An 18,627-nucleotide genomic window follows, 5' to 3' on the forward strand; every position below is an offset into this window, starting at 1 on the left:
GGCATCCAAATTGGAAAGGAGGAAGTAAAAATAAATATTAGCCGATGATATGATATTGTATGTAGAAAACCCTAAAGACTCCAGAAAAAAACTACTAGAGGTAATAAATGAATTTGGCAGGATACAAAATCAATACCCAAAAATCGATGGCCTTTTTATACACCAATAATGGATTCTCAGAAAGAGAAAATAAACAAGCAATCCCATTTACCATTGCAATTAAAACACTTAGGAACAATCTTAACCAAGGAGTCAAAAGATCTGTATTCGTAAAACTACAGGACGTTGAAAAGAGATAGAAGACTCAGAGGTGGTCACTGAGCAGTTTGGACTCCTCTCGTTCACACACCTCACTCAGCTTCCTCTACCATATGGCTGAGATTAAGAAATTCAAAATTGAAGAAGACAGAAACGCAAGAGAAAACCCCATTGTTTTCAAAAGAAACGATTCAGGAGAAACAAGTAGGCAAATGGTAATGAGGCACACGCCGCCAATATGCACTGTACATTCCACAAACATTGCTTACTTATTTTACTTCTTTTAGCTGTCTAACTTTGTAAAATGCAATGAGGTTGGATCAGTTTAAGTGACTGTGCTGACCCTTTTCACATCAGAACTACTCACAACTAAGGCCGCACCTGCCGCTCCCATCTGCCTGGCTGGCTGGCAGGGAAGAGAAAGAACTTGCATGTTGGTGAAGGAACGAGCTGGGTGGGACGATGGTGAAATCTAGAGTAAAAACCAAGCTGGTCCAAGGTGTCCTGCGGGCTATAAAATGCAGTTTAATCAGATTGCCATTTTTTTGTTGTTCAAATTATTTTAATTATTGGAATGCACAATTCTTTAATATGCAAATAAAAAGTTTTAAAACCTGAAAAAAAAAAAGATAGAAAAAGCTGTAAACAAGTGGAAGAATATATTGTATTCATGGACTGGTAAAATCACTATCATTAAAATGTCCATAAGACCCCAAGGCAATCTACAGATTCAATCCAATCTCTATTAAAATACCAACAGCGTATTTCACAGACCTAGAACAAATACTCCAAAAATTTATATGGAACAAAAGAAGACCCCGAATAACCGCAGCAATCTTGAGAAAGAAGAACAAAGTTGGAGGAATCACAGTACCAATTTCAGGTTATACTACAATGCCACCATAATCAAAACAGCCGGTACTGGCACAAGAACAGGCATATAGATCAATGGAACATAACAGAGACCCCAGAAATTGACCCACGCCATTATACTCAATTAATATTTGACAAAGGAAGCAAGATCATACAATGGACTCAAGACAGTCTCTTCAACAAATGGTGCTGGGAAAATTGGACAGATACATGCAAATAAATGAAACTGGACCACCAACTTACACCATACACAAGAATAAACTCAAAATGGATAAAAGACTTCAATGTAAGTCAGGAAGCCATAAAAATGCTAGAAGAAACCATAGGCAGCAAAATCTCAGACATCTCTCCTAGCAAAATGTTTACAGATAATCTCCTAGGCCCTAGAACAAAGGAAACTAAGGAGAAAATAAACAAATGGGGCTACATTAAAATAAAAAGTTTCTGCACAACAAAAGAAGCCAGCAACAAAATGAAAAAAAGGGAGCCCACTATATGGGTGACTATATTTGGCAATGATACATCTGATAAAGGGTTAATATCCAAAATATTTAAGGAACTCATACAACTTAACAAAAGGAAGACAAACAATCCAACTAAAAACTGGGCAAAGAAAGTAAATAGACACTTCTCCAAAGAGGACATACAGATGGCCAAGAGAAAAAAATGCTCAAAATCACTGATCATCAGAAAGATGCAAATTAAAATGACAATGAGGTTATCACTTCACACCTGTCAGAATGGCTACTATCAACAGCCCTAGCTGGTTTGGCTAAGTGGCTAGAGCTTCGGCCTGTGGACTGAAGGGTCCCAGGTTCAATTCAGGTCAAGGGCACATGCCCAGGTTGTGAACTCAATACCCAGTAGGGGGTGTGCAGGAGGCAGCTGATCGATGATTCTCTTTCATCCTTGATGATTTCAACTCTCTCTCCCTCTTCCTTCCTCTCTGAAAACGCTATATATATATATATATATATATATATATATATTTTTTTTTTTTTTAAAAAGCCCTAGCCGGTTTGGCTCAGTGGACAGAGCGATGGCAAGTGGCCTGAAAGATCCCGGGCTCAATTCCGGTCAAGGGCACATGCCTGGGTTGTGGGCTCCATCCCCAGTAGGAGGCATCTGATCTATGATTCTCTCTCATCATTGATGTTTCTATCTCTCTCTTCCTCATTGAATCAATAAAATCTTACCTAATAATAGACAAACATGCAAATTGACTGTACCTTTGCTATGCCCAAGCCACGCCCACCAACCAATCAGAGTGACTATATGCAAATTAACCCAACCAAGATAGCGGCCGGCAGCCACGGAGCTGGAGCAAGCAGAAGGCTTGGTTGCCCCAATGATAGAAGAAGCCAAGCTTCCCAGCTGGCTGCTGCCTCCTCGCAAGGCAACAAAGTTTCAATTATAGAAGGTAAATAAACCCCAGATACCTGCTTCCAGTCGCCATGGCCATGGAGCTTGAGTGAATAAAAAAAAAAACAGAAAAAGGAAAGGCTGGGAGCTTTGGTCACTGGGGGCTTGGTCAGTCTGAAAACAGCCATCAGCCCCTCACCCAGGCTGGACAGGCACCCCAGTGGGGACCCCCACCCTGAAGGGGGTGTGGGCAGGCTGAAAAAGGCCATCGGCCCCTCACCCAGGCTGGCCAAACTCCCATGGGGTGAGGGTCCCCACTGGGGGGCTTGACCAGCCTGCAAATACCCATCAGCCCCTCACCCAGGCTGGCCAGGCACCCCAGCAGGACCCCCACCCTGATCCAGGACACCCTTCAGGGCAAACCAGTCGGCCCCCACCTGTGCACCAGGCCTCTATTCTATATAATAAAAGGGTAATATGCAAATTGACCCTAACAGCAGAACGACTGGGAATGACTGGTCACTGACACACACTGACCACCAGGGGGCAGATGCTCAATGCAGGAACAGCCCCCTGGTGGCCAGTTCACTCCCACAGGTGGAGCTCTGCTCAGCCACAAGCCAGGCTGATGGCTGCCAGCACAGTGGTGGTGGCGGGAGCCTCTCCCGCCTCCTCAGCAGCACTAAGGATGTCCAACTGCAGCTTAGGTCTGCTCCCTGCTGGCAAGTGAACATCCCCCGAGGGCTGCCGGGCTGCCAGAGGGAGCATGCCTAAGCCAGCAGGTGGACATCCTCCGAGGGGTCCCAGACTGCAAGAGGGCATAGGTCGGGCTGAGGGGACCCCCCCCCCGAGTGCACAAATTTTTGTGCACCGGGCCTCTAGAGTGTGTGTGTGTGTGTGTGTGTGTGTGTGTGTATATATATATATATATATATATATATATATATATATATATTTCCTCTAGAGTGTGTGTGTGTGTGTGTGTGTGTGTGTGTGTGTGTATATATATATATATATATATTTGTTTGTTTTTTAAATCAACAAATGACAAGTGCTGTCAATGATGTGGAGAAAAGAGAATCCTAGTACACTGCTGGTGGGAATGCAGACTGATGCAGCCATTATGAAAAACAGTATAGAGTTTCCTCAAAAAATTAAATATGATCCCACTTCTAGGAATATATCCTAAGAAACCCGAAACACCAATCAGAAAGAATATATGCACTGCTACGTTCATAGGAGCACAATTTACAATAGCTAAAATCTAGAAACAGCCCAAGTGTCCATCAGTAGATGAGTGGATAAAAAAGCTGTGGTGCATTTATATCATGGATACTATGTAGCAATAAAAAAGAAGAATCTCTTACTCTTTGAGACAGCATGGAGGGACCTGAAGAGTATCGTGCTAAGTGAAATAAGCCAGCCAGAGAAAGACAAGTATCACATGATCTCACTCATATATGGAATCTAAGTAACAAAATAAACTCATGAACAGAGTGGATCCAGAGACAGGGAAGCATGGAACAGAGTGCAAAATCTCGGAGTGAAGGCAGGGAGGGTGAGTGGGTGGGAGGTAATCAACCAAAGACCTTGTATGCATATATGCATGGCCCATGGACACAGACAGTTGGGTGGTGGGGGTCTGGTGTGGGGAATGGGGGTGGGCTGGAGGGGGTTAATCGGGGAAATAAGGGGATATATGTAATACTTTTAATATTAAAGATTAAAAAAAAATACTGTATATCAAGGACAGCTTTCTGTAATCACCAAATTTCAGAGATAAGGGACTTTACCAGTCAACTAACCAAACCCCCTTCCAGGCCAACTGAGTTTTATCAGAATTCCTGTCCAATGACACCTGTTAGTCCCTTAGGTAGAAGAGTTTTCTTTGACTCACTGGGAATCCTGATTCTTAAGACCAATCAGTATGTATCATTAGTGTCAGAGTCAAAATTCAAGGTGTGGACAAAGTGAGCGAAGGACTGACACGGAGACAGAGTTCAGTTGATCAGCAGCCTAGCCAGGCTCTCTAGCCAGGATCTCCAGCCAAGTTCTGTGTAGCCAGATTCTGTATTTTTTTTTTAATTATAATTATTTATTTTATTTTTTTTTATTGCTTAAAGTAATACAAAGGGTATTACATATGAGTCCATTTCCCCCCCCCCCCCGCCCTAGACAGTCCCCTAGCCTCCCCTATCCCCCAGTGTCTTATGTCCATTGGTTATGCTTATATGCATGCATACAAGTCCTTCGGTTGATCTCTTACCCCCCTACCTCCTGTCCCCCAACCCTCCCCGGCCTTCCCGCTGCAGTTTGACAATCTGTTTGAGGCAGCTCTGCCTCTGTATATATTATTGTTCAAAAGTTTATAATGGTCACTATTATCAATGAATGAGTGAGATCATGTGGTATTTTTCCTTCATTGACTGGCTTATTTCACTTAGTATAATGCTCTCCAGTTCCATCCATGCCGTTGCAAATGGTAAGAGTTCCTTCCTTTTTAGAGCAGCATAGTATTCCATCGTGTAGATGTACCACAGTTTTCTAATCCATTCATCTACTGATGGGCACTTAGGCTGTTTCCAGATCTTACCTATGGTGAATTATGCTGCTATGAACATAGGGGTGTATATATCCTTTCTGATTGGTGTTTCTGGTTTCTTGGGATATATTCCTAGAAGAAGGATCACAGGGTCAAATGGGAGTTCCATTTTCAGTTTTTTGAGGAAACTCCATACTGTCTTCCATAGTGGCTGCACCAGTCTGCATTCCCACCAGCAGTGCACAAGTGTTCCTTTTTCTCACATCCTCTCCAGCACTTGTCGTTTGTTGATTTGTTGATGATAGCCATTCTGACAGGTGTGAGATGGTACATCATTGTTGTTTTGATTTGCATGTCTCGGATGATTAGTGACTTTGAGCATGTTTTCATATGTCTCTTGGCTTTCTGAATGTCCTCTTTTGAAAGGTGTCTATTTAGGTCCTTTGCCCATTTTTTGATTGGATTGTTTATCTTCCTTTTGTTAAGTTGTATGAGTTCCCTATGAATTTTGGAGATTAGGCCCTTATCAGATATGACATTGGTAAATATGTTTTCCCACACAGTGGGTTTTCTCGTTGTTTTGTTGATGGTTTCTTTTGCTGTGCAGAAGCTTTTTATTTTGATGCAGTCCCATTTGTTCATTTTCTCTTTAGTTTCAAGTGCCCTAGGAGCTGTATCAGTGAAGAAATTGCTTTGGCATATGTCTGAGATTTTGTTGCCTTTGGATTCTTCTAGAATTTTTATGGTTTCCTGTCGTACATTTAAGTCCTTTATCCATTTTGAGTTTATTTTTGTGTATGGTGTAAGTTGGTGGTCTAGTTTCATTTTCTTGCATATATCTGTCCAATTTTCCCAACACCATTTATTGAAGAGACTATCTTGGCTCCATTGTATGTTCTTGCCTCCTTTGTCAAACATTAATTGAGCATATTGGTTCAGGCCGATTTCTGGGCTCTCTATTCTATTCCATTGATCTATATGCCTATTCTTGTGCCAGTACCAGGCAGTTTTGAGAACAGTGGCTTTGTAATACATCTTGATATCTGGTATTGAGATCCCACCTACTTTGTTCTTTTTCAGGATTGCTGCAGCTATTCGGGGTCTTTTTTTATTGCAGATGAAATTTTGGAGAGTTCGTTCTAGATCTATGAAGTATGCCGTTGGTATTTTAATGGGAAGTGCGTTGAATTTATAGATTGCTTTGGGTAGTATCGACATTTTAATGATGTTGATTCTACCAATCCATGAACATGGTATGTTCTTCCATCTGTTTATGTCTTCCTCTATATCTTTTTTCAACGTCCTGTAGTTTCCTGAGTAGAGGTCTTTTACCTCTTTAGTTAAGTTTATTCCTAGGTAGCTTAATTTTTTGGGTGCGATGGTAAACGGGATTGTTTTTATAATCTCTCTTTCTGAAAGTTCACTATTGGTGTATAGAAACGCCTCAGATTTCTTGGGGTTAATTTTGTATCCTGCTACATTGCCAAATTCATGTATTAAGTCCAGTAGCTTTTTGATGGAGTCTCTAGGGTTTTGTATGTATAATATCATGTCGTCTGCAAATAAGGACAGTTTTACTTCCTCTTTTCCAATTTGGATACCTTTTATTTCTTCTTCTTGCCTAATTGCAATGGCTAACACTTCCAGTACTATGTTGAACAGGAATGGTGAGAGGGGGCATCCCTGTCTTGTTCCAAAATTCTTGAATATGTAGCAGCAGAGATATTGCACCAGGATATTAAAATACTAGAGGCCCAATGCACAAAGATTTGAGCAAGAATAGGCCTTCCTTCCCCTGGCTTCCGGCACTGCCTTTGCTCTGGCTGGATCACCCTTCCGCCTTCCCGCTCTGCCCAGAGGCCCGGGGCGGGGTGGAACGCCTGCGCTGTTGCCATGGCAACGATGCAAGCGTCCTACCCTGCCACCAGCCACTTGGCGCCTGAGCGCGTACGCACTACCCACAGGCCCGCCATCTTTGTCAGGTTAATTTGCATACTCACTCCTGATTGGCTGTGGGCATTGTGGAGGTATAGTCAATTTACATATTTTTCTATTATTAGTATAGAGGTCCCCCCAAAGGGTCTGGAAGCAGACATCTTCATATATCTTCCAGGCACAGGCTTATCCTGTTGTAAATAAGAGTCACCCCTCACCCTGGCCGGATAGCTCAGTTGTTTAGAGCATCATCTGGATATGCCAAGATTGCAAGTTAAATAAGTGGAACAACAAATCGATGTTTCTCTCTCTCTCTCTCTCTCTCTCTCTCTCTCTCTCTCTCATCAATTTAAAAACAAAAGTCGCCCCTCCCTTTGATATCCTCTGTCAACAACAGGTACCATGACATCATTTTCCACGGCCAGATTCTTTATATTTTTTTTTAACTTTTATTAATATTTACTTTATGCTGAATTTACTCCAGGGCCATACGTTTTTCTTTCTTCAGGTTCTTCTGGGATATCTTTTTCTTTTGTGCAACCTCCTGCTCTGGTTTAGGAACAGTCTTCTCCTTTGTAGTGAGGATCAGGTCAATGTGGCAGGGAGAGCTCATGTATGGGTTCATCTGCCCGTGAGCTCCATAAGTTCGGGGAGCTTTGTTCACCTGGATGTGCTCAATGACCGGAGAATGGACATCTAAACCCTGAAGTTCAGCATCAGTCTCTGCATTTTTAAGCTTGTGCAGCAGAAATTCAGCACTCTATTTGGGCCACTCACCCTGTGTCCAGCCCCAAGTGGCCTAGGCACACCTGCCAACTGCACCACTGTAACAACGAAATGGCACACATTGCTTCTGTAAAGTGACATCGTTCAGATACTTAGTGGCTTTTCAAAAACACAAAGCCTTGATTGCTTGCAATGTTTCAGAAGTGTGTGTTCTTTTTTAGTGGTGTTGTTTTTTTAAAAAAATCTTTTTTTTTTTTATTTTTTTTTAATTAAATCTTTATTGTTCAGATTATTACATTTGTTCCTCTTTTTTTTCCCCCCATAACTCCCCTCCTCCCAGTTCCCGCCCCACCCTCCGCCCTCACTCCCCACCCACTGTCCTCATCCATAGGTGCACGATTTTTGTCCAGTCTCTTCCCGCATCTCCCACACCCCTTTCCTCCCCAGGAATAGTCAGTCCATTCCCTTTCTATGTCCCTGATTCTATTATAATCAACAGTTCATTCTGTTCATCAGATTATTTATTCACTTGATTCTTAGATTCACTTGTTGATAGATGCATATTTGTTGTTCATAATTTGTATCTTTACCTTTTTCTTCCTCTTCCCCTTCTTAAAGGATACCTTTCAGCATTTCATATAATCCTGGTTTGGTGGTGATGAACTCCTTTAGCTTTTCCTTATCTGTGAAGCTCTTTATCTGACCTTCAATTCTGAATGATAGCTTTGCTGGATAAAGTAATCTTGGTTGTAGGTTCTTGGTATTCATCACTTTGAATATTTCTTGCCACTCCCTTCTGGCCTGCAAAGTTTCTGTTGAGAAATCAGCTGACAGTCGTATGGGTATTCCCTTGTAGGTAACTGAGTTTCTTTCTCTTGCTGTTTTTAAGATTCTCTCTTTATCTTTTGCTCTTGGCATTTTAATTATGATGTGTCTTGGTGTGGTCCTCTTTGGATTCCTTTTGTTTGGGGTTCTCCGCGCTTCTTGGACCTGTAAGTCCATTTCTTTCACCAGGTGGGGGAAGTTTTCTGTCATTATTTCTTCAAATAGGTTTTCAATATCTTGCTCTCTCTCATCTTCTGGCACCCCTATAATTCTGATGTTGGTACGCTTGAAGCTGTCCCAGAGGCTCCTTACACTATCCTCGCATTTTTGGATTCTTTTTTCATTTTGCTTTTCCGGTTGGGTGTTTTTTGCTTCCTCGCATTTCAAATCATTGACTTGATTCTTGCGCTCCTCTGGTCTGCTGTCGGGAGTCTGTATAATATTCGTTATTTCAGTCCGTGTATGCTTAATTTCTAGTTGGTTCCCCAATATAAGATCGAGGGTCTTATTAGTTTTCTTGTAGATCTCATTAAGTTTATCGACGGCTTCTAAACAGTTCTTGAGAGACCTTAAAAGTGTGGTTCTGAACTCTATATCTTCCATTGACAATTTTGTCCTGTTTCTTTGTCTCCGCATTTTGTTATGCTTCCTTGGTGCACCCCCTAGTGGTCTTTGTTCACAGTCTTATAGTTAAATCTTGATTGTTGTAGCTAATTCCAGGGAGGGTTTGACCTCCAGGCCAAGTGGCTATGAGAATCAGCTGTGTCAGCAGTGAGAGAACTTCTGTCCTCTAGGGAGGTGCTAATCTAGCCTTTGCCTGAGGCTATCCGGCAAATGCCTGTGTGCAGGGCTTGGGCGGGGCGGGTCGCACAGGATCAACAGGGTGGGCCGGAGAGAGCAGTTATGGCGGCTCTCAGTCCTGTCCCCAGGGGCTCTGCCTCTCTGAGTCCCAGCACCCGCTGCAAAGCTCAGAGAGAAAGCTGCACTCGCTCTGACCGAAGCCAGACAGTCCCGCTTCTCCCGTTTGAGTCTGGGTCCCTAAAGACTCGCTCGGATCTGGAGCTCAGATTCTGCGACTCCCTCCCGATTGAAAACGCCAACCGCGCCCTCCGCCGCCAGCCCGCTCGCGCACTCCGCACCTCAGAATTTGACTTCAGCACTGCGCCTCCTCTGAGTGTCCGTATGCGTTTCTCTTTCCTCCTAGTTGTAGGACTTCCACTCAGGCAGCGTTCCTGTGGTTCTGGGTGATGTCCCTTCCGTTTTTTGGTTTCACTTTTGAAGTAGTTGTTCAAAGCAGCAAACTCCAGCGTTAACCTATGCCGCCATCTTGGTTCTCTCCTCAAAAAAAATCTTTATTGTTGAGAGTATTTCACATGCCCCCTTTCCCCACCATTGACCCCCTCCACACGGTTCTCACTCCAGCCCTTCACCACCCTACTCTGTGTGTCCATAGGTAAGATCTTTGGTTAATCTGTTCCCGTCCCCACCACCCAACTTCCTTCTGAGATTCATCAGTCATTTCCATGCTTTCATACCTCTGGTTCTATTTTATTCACCAGTTTATTTTGTTCATTAGATTTCTGTTTGTTGATTTTAATTTTTATATTCAGTTATTGATAGATATTTGTATTTGTTGCCATTTAATTGTTCATATTTTTTAAAATATATTTTATTGATTTTTTACAGAGAGGAAGGGAGAGGGATAGAGAGTTACAAACATCGATGAGAGAGAAACATCGATCAGCTGCCTCCTGCACACCCCCTACTGGGGATGTGCCCGCAACCAAGGAACATGCCCTTGACTGGAATCAAACCTGGGACCCTTCAGTCTGCAGGCCGACGCTCTATCCACTGAGCCAAACCAGTCAGGGCTGTTCATATTTTTAATCTCTTCACTTTCTTCTCCTTCTTCTTTTTCCCCTTCACCATTTCATGTAATACTGGTTTGGTGGTGATGAACTCCTTTAGCTTTTTCTTGTTTGTGAAGCTCTTTATCTGACCTTCAATTCTAAATGAGAGCTTTGCTGGGTAGAGTAACCTTGGTAGTAGGATCTTACCATTCATCACTTTAAATATTTCTTGCCACCCGCTTCTGGCCTCCAAAGTTTCTGTTGAGAGATCAGCTGACAGTCTTATGGGTGCTCCCTTGTAGGCAACTGACAGTTTTTCTCTCGCTACTTTCAAAATACTCTGTTTGGCCCTAACTGGTTTGGTTCAGTGGCTAGAGCATCGGTCTGCTGACTGAAGGATTCCAGGTTTGAGTCCAGTCAAGGGCACATGCCCGATCTGTGGGCTTGATCCCCAGTAGGGGGCGTGCAGGAGGCAGCCAATCAATGATTCTCTCTCATTATTGATGTTTCTCTCTTTCTCCCTCTCCCTTCCTGTCTGAAATCAATAAAAATACAACAAAAAAACCATCTAAATGCACAGCACTAAAAAAAAAAAAAAGAAAAGAAAAGAAAAGAAAGAAAGATACTTTTGTCTTTAACCCTTGGCATTTTAATTATGATGTGTCTTGGTGTGGGCCTCATTGGGTTCCTCTTCTGTTTTTTGGTTTTTTGTATATATATTTTTATTGATTTCTGAGAGAGTAAGGGAGAGGGAGAGATAGAAACCTCAATGATGAGAGAGAATCACTAACCACTTACCTCCTGACCGCCCCCTACTGTAGATTGAGCCCACAATCACAGTATGTTCCCTTGACTGAAATTGAACCTGGGACCCTTCAGTCCGCAGGCCAATGCTCTATCCCCTGAGCCAAACCAGCTAGGGCTGGGTTCCTCTTCTTTGGGACTCTGTGCTTCCTGTGCTTGTAAGTCTATTTCTTTCACCAGGTAGAGGAAGTTTCCTATCATTATTTCTTCAAATAGATTTTCAATATCTTGCTCTCCCCCTTCTCCTTCTGGCATCCACATATTGCGAATGTTGGTATGCTTGAAGTTGTCCCAGAGGCTCCTTACACTAACTTCATATTTTTGGATTCTTTTTTCTTTTTGCTCTTCCAATTAGGTGTTTCTTGCCTTCTCATATTCCAAATCATTGATATGACTCTCAGAATCCTCTACTGTTGAATCCCTGTAAATGATCCTTTTTTAAAATATATTTTTATTTATTTCAGAGAAGAAGGGAGAGGGAGAGAGAGATAGAAACATCAATGATGAAAGAGAATCATTGTTTGGCTGCCTCCTGCACGCCCCCTACTGGGGATCGAACCCACAACCTCAAGCATGTGCCCTGACCAGGAATCAAACTGCAACCTCTTGGTTCCTGGGTCAACTGCTGAGCCATGCCGGCCAGGCTGTAAATGATTCTTTATTTCAGTTAGTTTACGCTTAATTCCTGACTGGTCCTTTTTCATGTCTTTGAAATTCTTACTAAGATTCTTGAAAGTCTCATGAAGATCCTTAAGTAACCTTATAACCACAGTTTTGAACTCTGTATCCAGTAGTTTACTTGCTTCCGTTTCTCATTTGTGACATGTTTCTTTGTCTCTGCATTTTGTCTGCTTCCTGTGTTTGTTTTTATGTATTAGGTAGAGCTGCTATATCTCCTGGAATTGGTAGAGTGGCCTTGTGTAATAGGCATCCTCTAGGGCCCAGTGGCTCTGCCTCCCCAGTCACCTGACCTGGGCACTGTAGGTGCAGCCCTGTGTGGGCTGTGTGCACAGTCTTGTTATAGTTGAGCCTTGATTGCTGTAAGTGTCACTGGGAGGAATTGACCCCCAGGACAACTGGCTGTGAGGAACAGCTGAGCTGCTGTGCAGGAAACACCCCTATGGAACAGGATTTGCTTATGTGGAGCTTTGGTGCTCAATGAGTCTGCCTCTTGAGTGTCTCACTTGTGGTTGTGTAGAGTTGTAAACTGCTATGGTTTGAAGCTGTCCACTGGGTTCACTTCCTCTGTGGCCTCCAGGGAGGTGCAAAGTCAGCCACTGCCTGGGGCCACCCAGCAGGAGCTACAGACGGATCTGCAGATAGCTATTTGCTATTTGTATTGGGCTCAGAGGTGCTAGGCGAGGCCCAGCTGTGAAGTAAGGCAGCCTGGTGCTAGTGCTGGGTCTTGGGCCTTTTATTGATAGGTTTGGGGCAAGCTGTCACCAGCTGAAGCTTGTTTGAGAGATTTTAGAAAAGTCTGAAACCTGAGCCAGGACAGACCATTCATATATAAAAGGTGCTACAAACAGCTTGGGTGGGGCTGCAAATTGGATGGGGCATAGTCTGGGGGAATCCCGAGGAATCCTGATGGTGGAGGAAACACTGTACTCCAGGCTGATGGAGACTCAGATATGGCTGCCAGTCAGCCCTGTGACAGGGGAGATCCCAGCACAGGAATAAAGACCTTTGTGAGCAACTCTGTCTAGGAGAAAGCCATCCCTGAGTTCCTGCCCTGATGCCAGACAATCCTGTTCCTCCCCATAGGTGTCTGGATCCCTGAGTAAGTGCTGGGGTCCAACCCCAGTAGATCCAGGGGTCCCCAAAGGTGTGGACGGAGTCAGCGAAGAAGGAATGACACGGAGACAGCGTTCAGTTGATCAGGAGCCTAACCAGGATCTCTAGCCCAGTTCTGGTTAGGATCTCCAGCGAAGTTCTGGTCAGGATCTCCAGCCAGGTTCTGTGTCCATGTTCTCTTGCTAGGTTCTCCAGCCAGGTTCTCCAGGTTCTCCAGCCAGGTTCAGTCACCAGATTCTGTAGCCAGGTTCTTCAGCCAGGTTCTGGCTAGGTTCTCCAACCAAGTTCTGTAGCCAGGTCCTGTCCAGGATCTTTTGCCAGGTTCAGTCACCAGGTTCTAGTCAGGTTCTCTTGCCATGTTCTATCCAGGTTCTGTAGCCAGGTTCTGTCTCTAGCTTCTTCAGCCAGGTTCTCTCGATAGGTTCTGTCTCTAGGTTCTGTGGCCAGTTTCTGTCCAGGATCTTTTGCCATGTTCTGTCTCTAGAGAGGTTCTTCTGTCTCTAGGTTCTGTGTAGGTTCTGTGTCTAGGTTCTGTGTCCTGTTGTCTTGTTACATCTGTATTTATACCAGTTGATTCCAATCCTATCAATCTCTATTCCAAAGGTTAGGGCGTTTCTTATCTCCATTCCAGGGAGTAAAGATTATGTAGCTTAAGCATGATTGTTCGTAGTTAAAGTGATTAATTACCCGCCTGGCACTTAGTTAAGGGGTTTTATTCCCTCCCTAACTTCAGGGGAAAATGCCTACCTGGGGAAACAACCTTTCTCAGAGAGGTGACCTTGGTTAAAACACATAGTGCCAAGAAGGTGAGCAAACATATTAAGAACAGTATGCCATATATGCCAGGTCCCTTGAAACAGCAAGGATGGACCGGCTCCTGGCAAGTAAGTTCATGCACCAACCCTTTCAATGGAACATCTGGGACTCTAGCAGCCTCCTTGTTACTCAGCCACAATCCCCACTGGTTTTTACAGTCCATAGTTGTGGGGACTTCTCTTCCCAGCTCTGGAACCCTGGGCTGGGAGTCTGGTGCGGGGCTGGGACCCCTTGCTCCTCACAGGCAGCCTCCACAGAGAAAATCTCCCTCCGGATTAAAAAAGTAGCACATGCGGGTGTTGGACCAGCTCATTCCGGGCCTCCACCCCTCCTACCAGTCTCATTGTGCTTTCTTCTTTACTTCTCTAGTTGTAGGACTTCCATTCAGCCAGCTTTCAGGTGTTTCTGAATGATGTTTGTTCTGTATTTTAGTTGTAATGTTGATGTGGTTATGGGAGGCAGCAAGTACCGGCGGTTACCTATGCTGCCATCTTGGTTCTTTTGCCAAGCTATTTCTGGTTCAGCTTTCACTGGAGGTCTTCAAAATGGTCTTTATAAGTGTTCTTAAAGTGAATGCAAAGACTTGAACTGAACCTCTTGATTTGCAAGGATTTGTGAGGTTTTCTGGGTCAAGTGAACAGCAAACCATTCTCAGAGGTCACCTCGGGCTGCTTTTGGGAAGAGCCATGGCCAGATTATTTAAGCTCACCTTCAGGTCCCTCATGCCCTGTCTACTGCATTACCATGTCCTCTAATTACAGAAGGACCTTCCTGTCACTGAATCCAGTAGGCATTTTCAGTCCTCCTTTATGTAACCAGGTTAACCACTCACATTCCCTCCTTCCTGAGGCATTCTCTATCGTTCATAGAGAATACTTTCTGGGTTTTGTTATTTCTTCAATTATTTCTTCTAAATCTCTTTGTGGGATCCCCCCCTCCCATTCACTTGCTCACTCATTCATTTACTCTGCAAATATTTGTAGAGCAACTACTATGTGCCAGGCACTGAACAAAGTGCCAGGAATACAATGGTGAATACAACAAACCAGCTTTCCACTCAGTCTCGAGCTCTAGCTGGTAGAGAAACATACGCGCTCCGGTTCTTCACTACCATAACGTTGTTTGCTTCCTCTGGGCACATCTGTGGCACTCACCGCCACACACTCCACCATCATAAGCCATCATCATGGTGAAGCTCCCAAAGGCTGATTAAAATCAAGGTGACCCCCCCAAAATGGTTCCTCCTCCAAAGGAAGTAGAAAATAGTGAAGATGAAGAAGATGAAAACAGAAAAAAAGGCAAGAAGGCTACCACAACTCCAGGAAAGAAAGTGATGGTTTCCCAAACAAAAAAGATTGTAATTGCCACACCAGGGGAAAAAAGCAGTTGTCACCCCTGGCAAAAAGGCAGCAGTTACACCAGCCAAAACATTAGCCAAACCTGGCAAGAAGAAAGGTACAGCAGGCAAAGCATTTGTAGCAACCCTGGTAAGAAGGGAGCAAAGAATGACAAGAATGCCAAGAAGGAATACAGTGATGAGGAAGATGATGATGACAGTGAAGAGGAGGAGAAGGAGGATGAAGATGATAATGACAAAGAAGATGACTTTGAAGAAGAACCGATGGAGATTGCACCAGCCAAAGGCAAGAAATCTCCTATAAAAGTTGTGCCCGTGAAGGCCAAAAACACAGCTGAGGATGAAGACAAAGAGGACGGTGATGAAAGGAGGACGATAAAGATGATGAGGAGGAGGATGAAAAGGAGGAGGAAGAGCCTGTCAAAGAAGCACCTGGGAAACAAAAGAAGGAAATGGCAAAACAGAAAGCAGAAACCACAAAACCAACTACGGCTTTCAATCTCTTTGTTGGAAACCTGAACTTCCGCAAATCTGCTCCTGAATTAAAAACAAGTATCAGTGATGTTTTTGCTAAAAATGATCTTGCGCCCTAGGTGGTTTGGCTCAGTGGACAGAGTGTCGGCCTGCGGACTGAAGGGTCTTGGGTTTGATTCTAGTCAAGGGCATATGCCCGGGTTGCAGGCTCAATCCACAGTGGGGGGAGTATGGCAGGCAGCCAATCAATGGTTCGCTCTCATCACTGATGTTTCTATCTCTTCCTCTCTGAAATAAATGAATATATATATATATATATATATATACACATAATTTTTTTCTTTTAATGATCTTGCTATTATGGATATCAGAATTAGTGTATCTAGGAAGTTTGGCTATGTGGATTTTGAATCTGCTGAAGCAGCTGGAAATGCTGGAAAAAGCCGGCCTAGCTCAGTGGTTGAGCGTCAACCTATGAACCAGGAGGTCACAGTTCAATTCTGGTCAGGGCACATGCCTGGGTTGCAGGCTTCGTCACCCGTGTGGAGCCTGCAGGAGGTAGGCAATCAATGATTCTCTTTCATCACTGATGTTTCTATCTCTCCCTATCCCTTCCTCTCTCTGAAATCAATATAAATATATTTTACAAATAACAATCCTATCTAATAAAAGACAAAAACGGTAATTAACCATACCTCCACTACGCTTCCCATTGGCTAATCAGGGCGATATGCAAATTAACTGCCAACAAAGATGGCGTCCGGCAGCCACGCAGCTGAAGCGAACATGAGGTTTGCTTGCTCCAGTGATGGAGGAAGCCAAGGTTCCCTGCCTGCCGCAGCCAGGCTCTGAGCCCGAAAGCAACAATGTTTCAATTATAGAAGCTAAACAAACCCCAGATACCTGCTTTCAGCCGGCCGTGGCCTCAGAGCTGGGAGCGCCAGTGACGGCAACAATGTTTCAATTATAGAAGGTAAATAAATCCCAGAATAAAAAAAAGAAAAAAAGGAGAGGCTGGGAGCTTCAGTCGCTGGCCAGCCTGAAAACAGCCCTCAGCCCCTCACCCAGACTGGCCAGGCAACCCAGTGGGGAGCCCCACCCTGAAGGGGGTGTGACCAGCTGCAAACAGCCATCAGCCCTCACCCAGGCTGGCCAGGCACCCAAGTGGGACCCCCACCCTGATCCAGGACACCCTTCAAGGCAAACCAGCCGGTCCCCACCTGTGCACCAGGCCTCTATCCTATACAGTAAAAGGGTAATATGCAAACTGACCCTAACAGCAGAAAGACTGGGAATGACTGTTCACTATGACACACACTGACCACCAGGGGGCAAACACTCCATGCAGGAGCTGCCCTCTGGTGGTCAGTGCGCTCCCACATGGGGGAGCTCTGCTCAGCCACAAGCCAGGCTGATGGCTGCCAATACAGCGGTGGTGGTGGGAGCCTCTCCTGCCTCCTCAGCAGCGCTAAGGATGTCCGACTGCAGCTTAGGTCTGCTCCCTGCTGGCAAGTGGACATCCCCCGAAGGTTCCCGGGCTGCCAGAGGGATGTCTGATTGCTATCTTAGGCCCAATCCCCCGGGGAGCAGGCCTAAGCCAGCAGGTGGTCATCCCCCGAGGAGTCCCAGACTGCGGGAGGGCATAGGCCGGGCTGAGGGATCCCCCCGGCCCCGAGTGCACAAATTTTTGTGCACCGGGCCTCTAGTAAAAAAATAAAAGTCTTTGGCAATAAAATTGAAGTAGATAAACCAAAGGGAAAAGACAGTAAAAAAGATCGAGATACAAGAACAATTTGCCTTATAAAGTTACTCAGTACGAATTAAAAGAAGTGTTTGAAGATGCTATGGAGATCATATTAGTCAGCAAGGATGGAAAGACTAAAGGGATTACTTATATTGAATTTAAGACAGAAGCTAATGCAGAGAAAACTTTGGAAGAAAAGCAGAGAACATTAATGGATGGCCGATCCACTTCCCTGTGCTATATGGGAGAGAAAGGTCAAAATTAAGACCATAGAGGTGGAAAGAATAGCACCTGGAGTGGTGAATCAAAAAACACTGGTTTTAAGCAACCTTTCCTACAGTGCAAAAGAAGAAACTCTTCAGGAAGTATTTGAGAAGGCAGCTTTTATCAAAGAGCCCCAGAACCAAACTGGCAAATCTAAAGGGTATACATTTATAGAATTTGCTTCATTTGAAGATGCTAAAGAAGCTTTAAATTCCTGTAGTAAAAGAGAAATAGAGGGCAGAGCAATCAGGCTGGAATGGCAAGGACCCAAGGGATCGCCTAATGCAAAAAGCCATCCATCCAAAACTCTGTTTGTTAAAGGTCTATCTGAGGAGACTACAGAGGAGACATTGAAGAAGTCATCTGATGGCTCTGCCCAGGCAAGCATAGACACCAACCGGGAGACAGCCTCTTCCAAAGGGCTTGGCTTTGTAGACTTCAACAGTGAGGAAGACGCCAAAGCCAAGGAGGCCATGGAAGGCAGTGAAATTGATTGAAACAAAGTTAGTTTGGACTCGGCCAAACCCAAGGGTGATGGTGGCTTTGGGGATCACAGCAGAGGCAGAGTGGTGGCAGAAGAGGCCAAGGTGGATTTGGTGGCAGAAGCTGGGGAGGTTTTGGAAGTCGAGGAGGATTCCTAAGAGGCAGAGGAGGAGGAGGTGATCACAAGTCACAAGGAAAGAAGACGAAGTTTGAATAGTTTCTTCTATCCCTCTCTTTCCCTCTTCCATTTGAAAGAAGGACTCTGGTGTTTTTACTGTTACCTGATCAATGACAGAGCCTTCTAAGAATATTCCAAGACAGTATACAGTCCTGTGGTCTACTTGGAAATCCATTTAGATTACATTTCAAAGGAGATACCCTGTTGTTTTGACTGGATATTCATTCGTATAAACATTTTGAAGAGATGAGTGATAGAGCTAACCCTTATCTGTCAGTGTTGAATTTATGTTGTTTCTTCTCATGTACAAAACCATTTTTTCCCGACAAATAGTTTTGTTTT

General features: G+C 44.3%; 1 protein-coding gene and 1 pseudogene across 3 annotated transcripts in view; both read right to left on the reverse strand.

Annotated features, from left to right (window-relative positions):
- Positions 1–18,627, reverse strand: part of PTPN9 (protein tyrosine phosphatase non-receptor type 9) — a 191,501-nt gene that overhangs the window by 89,794 nt on the left and 83,080 nt on the right. The gene's annotated exons all lie outside the window — the stretch shown is intronic.
- Positions 6,648–14,899, reverse strand: LOC118671460 (annotated as a pseudogene).

The sequence above is a fragment of the Myotis myotis genome, unplaced genomic scaffold (genome assembly GCF_014108235.1).
Source record: "Myotis myotis isolate mMyoMyo1 unplaced genomic scaffold, mMyoMyo1.p scaffold_m19_p_1, whole genome shotgun sequence".
NCBI lineage: Eukaryota > Metazoa > Chordata > Mammalia > Chiroptera > Vespertilionidae > Myotis > Myotis myotis.